Raw genomic sequence first — 9441 nt, forward strand, 5'->3', positions numbered from 1 at the left:
GTTGTGAAAAATTAGAACCTTCAGAAGAAGCTTTAGCCTAACAAATGATGTCCGCCTCCAAGAAATCCCTACCCCCTAGCTTGGAACATTTGCTACTCTTGCTGCTCTTCTGTGTGGAAGCAGATTTAAAGTACCAGAAAAATCCAATCAGACAAAGGAATTCGTCAGTGAGATTCTAGCCTGTCTCCGTATAAGATTATCTTTAAAAGATTGTTGGCATGGAAAATGTTTGAAAGGACGTGGGTTTTCTTTCAGAAATAAAACTCAAAAGAGAACCTTGTGGAACTGGAGTTAACAGTCCTCCTGGTTGGAGGGCTTTAGAACTGAAGGTTCTCTATGTAGGTTATACCACGAGTTTGAGAAGATAAATGCATAAATGCTTTTCCTTGGAAACAAGACTGCAGAAAATTGCAAGGATCTAGCCCTTGAAAAAGGCGATTGCTCTTAAGCTGTTATTTAGGTATGAAACTCTGGTTGTTGTTTGAAGTGAAAATACATAGGGATCCCTGAGTGAGCTCTTGGGCATTCTGGAAATAAATGACCTTTCCCGTATTTGCCTTCTACATTTTAGTCTGTTGATGATTTAAATCTCTTAAAGTATATGTAGTCTACCGCCCAGGTTTGTATTCCTTTTAACTTATGTTAGTCTTTTTGATAGTTTCCCCTTCCCCCGCGTCTTCCTTTTTTGGTAGTCACTTCTCATTTATAAGAGTGACAGGATGGAACTCCGAGACAAGGCTTTTTCTCTTCTGTGCATGCCTTCTCCATTCCATGGTTGGCCACCAGGGGAAGCATACTGTTTTTTGGTTACAGTTGACCCTATCTTCATTTTGTAGGTCAAGTCCATCTTTGTTTTAATACACAGAACATAAAGCAAAGCTTGTCACCAGGTTTCCCCCACATATTAAAAAAAATCAACTTGTATATATCTTTTAGTTTTAGTAAGTTGGTCAGTTTTTTGGTACATTTTGTTTATATTCGTTTTGAAAGCTTTATTTAAATATGTTGGATGTGACTAAAGAAAAGGGCATATTTGATGGCAACAGCAAGAATTAGAATTCTGACATTCTTCTAAATATTGATGTCTAGCTCAGCATTGTTAGGAATGAGCCTGATTTCTTTGGAGTTGTTCTCTTTGAAACAGCACATGTAATAGGATCATATTTTGAGCTGTTCTTGCAGTTTCGATGGAATAGATGCAAGCATAAATTTGCTAGAGACCTGCCATTCTAAAAAGTAAAACACTGTAAATGTTTTGCTGCATGGTCTTACTGCCAGTTGATTGGGTCTTGGCGTTAACATTTCGTATTTTGTGTTTGTTTTAATCTGGAAAGGAATCCAACTGGTATGAAATAATTTGAAACCCTGTTTTGCCAATCTGAGCAGTGGGATGAATTCCTAGGTATGGCTGGAAATTGTAGGACTTTACTGTTTCCTACTGATTTATTTTTTAGGTGTGTTCTCATTTAACTTAAAACCTAAGAAAAAAGAAAAAACAAACCTAAGGGACGGGGCTTCCTTGGTGGCGCAGTGGTTAAGAATCTGCCTGCCAATGCAGGGGACATGGATTCAAGCCCTGGTCCAGGAAGATCCCACATGCTGTGGAGCAGCCAAGCCCGTGCAGCGCAACTACTGAGCCTGTGCTCTAGAGCCTGTGAGCCACAACTACTGAAGCCCTCACGCCTAGCGCCCATGCTCTGCAACAAGAGAAGCCACTGCAATGAGAAGCAGGTGCACTGCAACGAAGACCCAACGCAGCCAAAAATATAATTAATTAATTTAAAAAAAATCTAAGGGATGGGGAGACTTCCATTTTGGAATAGAAAGGATACACCAATTTTGTTTCATGGCAAAAAATTTTTTTTTCGGTCTTTAGACTTAAGACGTTTCCTTCCATGAGTACAAGTTAGGAATAATATGGAATTGAGATTGTGGTTGTTAGTTTTCTTTTTTTCCCTGCCTGAGTTTTGAATATTTGTTTGTTTATTATTTATTTTTACAAATTTGAACAGACCGGTAAGTGTGAAACTCATCAGGAAACTGCTTTTTTAGAAAACTGTCTCTGTAAAGATGTATGAGTGGAAGAAGTTGATTTTAATTTTTTTTAAGATCAGATTTTATTTACCCACAGTATCCCAACTTGACCCTATTTAGCTTTAAAAGCGAATGGTTGAAACTAGATCCACCTGATACTCCCTGTATAGCCCAAAGAAGATTCGTCATCCCTCACGAGTAGTGAGTGAAGTGGATAGAGCACTGCCATCCTAAAATGCTGATTCAGTTCTTATTATCTAACGAAGACCTAAACTGGATCACTGGATCAGAACTTGGTAGTTAAAATAACATCTGTGTTTATAATGATGGAACAAGTTTTATCAGATTTAAAAACAAGACCAGAATGCAGTTCCATATCTTTACCTTAGTCTTTGTTCTCATGTGGGGTCCAGACCGTCTTTCCATACTCAGTGCCGTAGTGTATGCTGAGTCGTCTTTGGTTTCTTTTATTTATTTTTATTTTTTATTTTTTAAAAAATTTATTTATTTTTGGCTGTGTTGGGTCTTCGTTGCTGCATGTAGGCTTTCTTTAGTTGTGGTGAGTGGGGGCTACTCATTGTGGTGGCTTCTCGTTGCGGAGCACAGGCTACATCTAAGCGCACAGGCTTCAGTAGTTGCAGCATGCGGGCTCAGTAGTTGTGGCACACAGGCTTAGTTGCCCCGTGTCGTGTGAGATCTTCCTGGACCAGGGCTTGAACCTGCGTCCCCTGCATTGGCAGGCAGATTCTTAACCACTGTGCCACCAGGGAAGTCCCAACATGTGTTATTACTGTCAACTTCTGTCTGTGCTGGTTTTCAGTATCACAGTTCACTAATAGTAAAACTAAGACTCTTACGGAAGAGGAAATGTTAATGGTAAATATTTTTGAGGTAATAGCCCTTTAAACATGCACCCTGTATTTGGTACATTGAATCCAGTATATTTAATCAGATTAGAAAATTTGTGGTTGTCATTGGCTCAACTGTCACTTCAGAGTTGACTTGTATTAATAAAATGTGTTATGCTTTAACGTGGAATAATTTTTCTGAACAGGGTGTCTTGACCTGCTTTTCATTTCTTCTTACTGGTGGTTCTGTGTACCTCTTTGAACACATTATTTGCTATGCTTTAGTTTCATTGTAAAAATCAATTTTAAAGATACCCCAAAATGCATAAGTTACAGTGAATGCTTTGTGATGTAGATGTACTTTGAGGTAGTGTTTACCCAAATGAGAGGTCAGGGTAATGATAAACCCTGTGAGTGATCACCTTCATGATGTAGTGAAGTAGGAGACACTTAAAACTGGTTGTCGGGAGGCTGAATGCCCTGTCTCTGTGGTTAAGAAGGTGGTTTAAGGTCGAGCTGGTCATTTTATCTCTGGAGCCTCAGTTCCCTCCATTATGAATCAGGGATCTTTCCCTCACTTGTGGCCTGTGACTGTGTCAGTTATAGTCATCTTTTTAATTTCCGGCTTCTTTCAGAAGCAGTATAGAGTAGACTGTGAGAGCTTGGGCTATGAGAATCGCCAAACCCAAGTTCAGATCTTGGCAGTGCCTCTTGACAACTGTGTGTTGCCCCTGGGCAAGTTACTTTATTTTTGCTTTCATCTGTGAAGTAGAGGTAGTGGAACTTCTTCCTCAAGAGAGGAAATTAACTGAGCTAATACATGTAAAATGTCCAGCGCAGTGCTTGGCACAGTGAGTGTTAAGTAAACATTGTCTGCTATCTTATTGTAATTATCGATTGTGGGACTTAAGTTGCCAAGCAGTGGTCCCCGCATTGCCTGCTTTACTGCAGAAGTAAGACTGAATTATAACGAAGCCGTAGATTTGAATGTGAATCATGCACTGAGATAGTTGAAGAAGATTACTTTTAAGTTACCTGCTGCAATTTAGGTAAATATTCTTTCCTGGAAGAGGGAGAACTAGTCCAATACTTTTATATAGCAGAAAAGTACACTGAGATCCAGAGAGGATAGGTAAACCTGTTCAGATCAAGTTTCTGGATAGTACAAAAGAGACCTTGAATCCATCCCTGGGCCAAAGTGAAGTGCACATTAACTGTGTTCTGAGTTAGGGAGTTTCTGCTCTAAACTTTCAAGTTCTTGTCTTTGAGAGTTAATGTTTTCGAGGTGAGGTTCTTCTGCCACAATGTTCCCTTCTGTGGGTGATGAGTGTGATTCAAAGGTTAGCTGCTTGAGGCTGATCAGAGCAGAGTTGTTTTAAAAGCGGTGTTGAAAGTCCTTGGTACTGAAGAAATTTAGGCTTACTCTTAAAAAGCTATTTTCCTTGGTGTTATAAAGTTCTATGGGGCAATTTAGTTGCAACTAACTTCTTAGTCTTTGGAGATAAAACATTAGAGTCTATCCAAGTTACTGTATTCTCCCCCAGTTCATTTTACTTTTTATATTTTACTCTCTGCTATATAGATTGTTGTAATTAATTTGTAATTTAGCCCTCACTTTCTTCTGAGCCTTTCTTTAGAGGTTCCATGCATAATGTAAAAGTAAGAAATAAGGCTTGTATTGGTTTTTATATTTAAAACAGACCTGGAAATCCCTTTTGTGGAGGGAGTCTCTGTAGCAGCACAGTAAAAGTCTGAATAAGGTAGGAATTGGGGATTGAATGCTGATTCAGTGATTTGGAGTGAGTTAATTCCTACGGCTTTAAATAGCAATTATGGAGAATATTTGTGACCCTAGAAATGATACGGGGTAATAATTGTAATTTAACAATTCTTTCTGTTTTGTGTTATGGAAATTCTTCTAGTACATATATGTCTTCTGGTTGAGCTTTATGTTTTCTGTTGTTGATTTTCAAAAAAAGTATTTAAAAAATAGAATGGTTTAAGGTGACAAAAGGTGTTTTGCTAAAATGTTTGAGACATATTTTAAAATAACATTAAAAAATGTCATTTAAATGAAATGTTGACAGTAAACCCTAAAACTATTTTTTTTCAAATTAGTCAAATTCTTTAAACATGGTGATCTTTGTAAAAATCGCACAGTAGACATAATTCTTTGAAATTTCTGGATTTTCCCTTCCTTGCGGTAATGAGAGAGAAAATTGTACTGTCCGCCCAGTCCAGCCTTCCTGTGTTCTAGATGAGGAAAGTAAGGCCTGCGGAGACAAAGTGACTTGTATTTGTCTTTCAGTCATTAAACGTATCTCCAGATAGACTTGAGGCCAATGAAGCCAAACTTAAAACTCTTAATGTTTTAGAGCATTGTTACTGCATACAATAATTGGGAACGGTAATACGGGTGCATGATTTTAGAACCAGGAGCAAGAGTTAAATTTCTAAAATTGAAGTGATTAGATAGTGGTTAGATGTTGGAATGTCTTTGCAAATTATCATAAGGTAGGATAGCATTGTAGAGATAGAGTTATTTAAAAAACCCATTCAAATAAAAAAGAATATCTACAGTTACATGCCCACCACTGTGATTAAACACTGTTGATATTAGGGCATATTTGCGTCAGGTGCAGGTAGAGGCTAATTCTTCCACTCCTGCCTTCACTAATTGGAAGTTGATTTTTGTTATCCCTGTGATAGTTTGCATCCTCTATGAAGCAGATGCCAAGATAGAATCAGCCGTGCGTGCAAGAGTGTCAGGGGTAAATGCCTGTGAAGATAGAGAGGGGAGGAAGAAGGTTAGGTGGCAGAGCCTTCAGAATGGGTGCAGGTGTGACACCTGTGAAGGAAAACAGAAAGAAGGATGATTGATTATTGGACCCAGGAGCCTAAGATTGCAGTGCAGCCAGAGCACAGGTCGTTAGAGTGCATTGGCAGGAAAGGGCCTGCCCTAGAATGCCGGCTGTGTTCAGTCATTGGCCTGGCGTTGGTATGAATGCTGCAGTGGACCCCAAAGGTGCTGGGCAGCTGGGGCTGTCAGCTAATTACACTTCTCTCAGCTCTTTCTCTCTTGAAGGGAGATCTGAGTGGCACGCTCTCAAGGCCGGCAGAATGCCCATGTGTGTTTTTGTACTTCAGTACGTACTTATGTGTGGAAAGCAAAATGTTTTGTTATTGTCAAAGTCTTTTTGTAAATGGAATTATTTGTGCATATTCATTTGCTTTGGTGTTTTCCAAACAAGTACATTCACTAACAGGCACAGAAAATTCCTTTCCTTCACCCAATTTTCACTAAGGTGTTAGGTTTATTAACTTTTTGCAGTACTGTCTTTTTGTGGTTTATGTTGGCATTTTTCTAAATTACTGGTGAGGTTAAGTGTGCTTTTATTATATGTTTTTTTGGCTACTTGGTTTCCTTCTGTGAATATACCTTTTGCTCTTTTTCTGTAGGGTGTTCTTTTTCTTACTAATTTGTGGGAGTTCTTTATATATTTGGATACTGATCCTTTATTAGGATTACATATGTAGAGTTTTTTGTTTTCTCTCTAGTATTGGGGTTGATTGAGTTTCTTTTCAGGAAGGAATAAAAATATGTCCCAGTGGGAGGGAGGGAGATGCAAGAGGGAAGACATATGGGAACATATGTATATGTATAGCTGATTCACTTTGTTATAAAGCAGAAACTAACACCCCATTGTAAAGCAATTATACCCCAATAAAGATGTTTAAAAAAAAAAAAAAAAATGTCCCTGGTTGGATATGTTTCTGCTCAGAGACTGGACTTGGTACATAGCTCCTGTTATAATTGTCACTAGGACTCTTGGTTTAAGATGAATGTCACTGAGAATTGACACATCTTTTTTTGTTATGTTTCAACTTTATTCAGTTCATTTGGTGTACTAATTATTAACCGATTGACCTAAATTTCAGTACCAGATGACTTGAAAAGCTCTGATTTAATTTCTGTCCAGCATCTAGTTATAACAGCATACCAGTTAGAGGTTAAAGTTACAGCTTTAGTTTCCACGATGGTCAGTTAGTTTCCTATAACAGGTTAACGTGCTGTGGACTAAAACCAAATTCAGCTGTCTTATGGGTTTGTCACTGATGATAAGTGAGTGGGCGAGTGTGTGCATGGGGAGGTGCAGCTAATAGAAGACCCTTGAAGGACTGATTTGTCAGTGCCAGGTTAGTGTAGTGCTGGCTGTGTGCCAGACTGGTTTGAACACTTTATACCTATTAATGATTTAACACAACGATCAAAACAGTCATATCAGGTAAAGTTGTTATCACCGTTTTCCATATGAGGAAACAGAGGCATGGAGAGGCTTATTGTTATGACTCAACCTAGTAACTTGCCCAAGGTAACCCATTCTAAGATGCCAGCTGTTGTCGGAAGCACCATTATTTTATATGTCACTAAGAAAGGAAAGACACCAGGATTGCATTAAGTGTAAGTTGCTGTCAGATTTCAATCTAGTGTATTTCAGGGAGAGCCAGCCAGAAATCCTCTTTAAGAAAAAACACTTAGGAGCAATACTTTATTGGATCAGTTGCTTAGTCATTTCCATGTGGTCCCAGGTATTGTGGAGTTTTATGTTTAGGGTTGCCAGAGCCTGCTTCATGTCCAATTACATTCCTCCTCTTCCTGGAAGTGAAAACACAAATGAAATGGGAGGTATCTGGCGTGGTTGACTGGGGCAAATTGGAATGAATTGCTTTACTCCATGTATGTCGAAATAGTCATTTTCAGAGTGTAAAATACAATTGTTTTTTTGAGGGGAGCGATTTCTTCCGATTGGATGACATAAGGTTACAATGGACCCTGTTATGCTGGTTACCCTTTAGTTTAACAGCTGAGTATAACTTTTAAATATCTATCCCCCCCCCCCATATGTTTTTCTGCAGATTCTCACTGAACTTGAGCTGTGGAATGAATTTAAGAACCAGGTCTTAATAAAGTGTGAAAAGATACACAAATTAAAATACCTAAGAGAGCGTTTTTAAAAAGCCCCTTGGTTTCGCCCGTACAGCTGTCTGGTTAGTGCTGTTCAACAGCTGATTTTCCTCCCTTGCACATTATTCCCATCCTTCCTCCCCCATCAAAAAACAAAAACCAAACTAACCCTGCCCCGCCTCCCCCAAATCCCCAAAGTATATATTAGTGAATTGTATTCTATTTTTCAAAGACCAGAGTATGCTTAAAGAAAATTGTAAGCTTTATTCTGTTTGTGAAGTTTGCCATGTTTGATTCGATCGTAGTGTAAGTTAACTAAGGACTAGTTTTTGTCTGCCCAGAACCCCAAGGTTTGCCTTGTACATTTACTGAGGGCACTTGGGTGAGTCTCTGCTCCTCAAGTTTGGCCATGGTTATCCTTTTCAGCAGTTTCATCTAGTGACTAAGAAATACTACCTGATGGCCCTATTTATGCCTGAAAAGGTTAATTAAAATTTTGGGCGTTGGTTAAACATTCTGTTCACTTAAACTGTGCTGTTTTACACACATACATACTCTTACTGAAGATTGCAGATCCTGCTTTACTGACATAGAAGCTTCTGAGCTTGGGCTAGTTCTGCTTTCAGACTTAGTGTGGATATAGGGCGATCAGGATGGTAAGAAGAGTAGGGGAAGTACTTGGCTAGTCTGGTCTTACTTGGTTCCATAAAGTCTTGGTGGTGTCATGTGCTTCTGCTTTCTTAGTTTTTTGAGCCACCAATTCGGTTTAAATATCTAAAGGTTTCTCTTTTCACTTGATGTAGCTGAATGTGGTTCTGCATTTAATAAGAACATTTGTGTGCACTGACTGACTTACCTTGAATAGGCATTTTGTAATGGACAGTTGATAATTAAGCACCAAGTTTAGTTAAAAAATGGAAACCCAAGGGAAAAAAATGAGCTTTAAAGTTGCATTTAAAAGCTGGTTTTCCCTGTTTTCTGTGCCTTTTTAGTAATGAATTTGTATGAATTAGAGATACACATCTTAGATGCATTCTTAAAAATTTATTTTTATCAAGGTGAATTCATATGACATAAAATTAACCATTTTAACGTGAAGAATTCAGTGGCATTTAGTACGTTTACATTGTGTGCACCTACCACCCACACCATCTAGTTCCAAAGTGTTTTCATCATTCCAAGAGAAAACCTCATCTCCCTTAAGCGTCTACTTCCCCTCCCCCCCCACCCCGTCACTGATGACAGCACACAGAGGGTGCTCTGAGGCATGATGTGGCGGGGTCACCTGACCCTGGGGTGGAGGAGGGGCATTGAAGAAACCAGGAAGAAGTTTTAGGTGAAGTGGTCCTTTGAGCCAAGCCTTAAAAATAGGAGTTTTTCTGTGTTTATGATGTTTATTAATTTAAAAATTAATATATATAAGCTGTAGATGTTAAAAAATTATTTTGAAAATGCTAATCTTTCTTAAGAATTTCAATCTAGATTTTCTTTTAAATTGTCTTGAGCTGTGCTGTCCAGTAATATAGCCACTAGTGATCTATAATTTTTTTTTTTTTTTTTTGCGGTAAGGGGGCCCCTCCCTGTTGTGGCCTC

The 9441-nt window shown here is 38.6% G+C and overlaps 1 protein-coding gene across 1 annotated transcript in view; it reads left to right on the forward strand.

Moving 5' to 3' along the window:
* Positions 1–9441, forward strand: part of RCOR1 (REST corepressor 1) — a gene marked incomplete at its 5' end in the record, with an annotated part of 121806 nt that overhangs the window by 814 nt on the left and 111551 nt on the right. The window lies entirely within an intron of this gene.

This window comes from Neophocaena asiaeorientalis, unplaced genomic scaffold (genome assembly GCF_003031525.2).
Source record: "Neophocaena asiaeorientalis asiaeorientalis breed wild unplaced genomic scaffold, Neophocaena_asiaeorientalis_V1.1 scaffold476, whole genome shotgun sequence".
Classification (NCBI taxonomy): domain Eukaryota; kingdom Metazoa; phylum Chordata; class Mammalia; order Artiodactyla; family Phocoenidae; genus Neophocaena; species Neophocaena asiaeorientalis.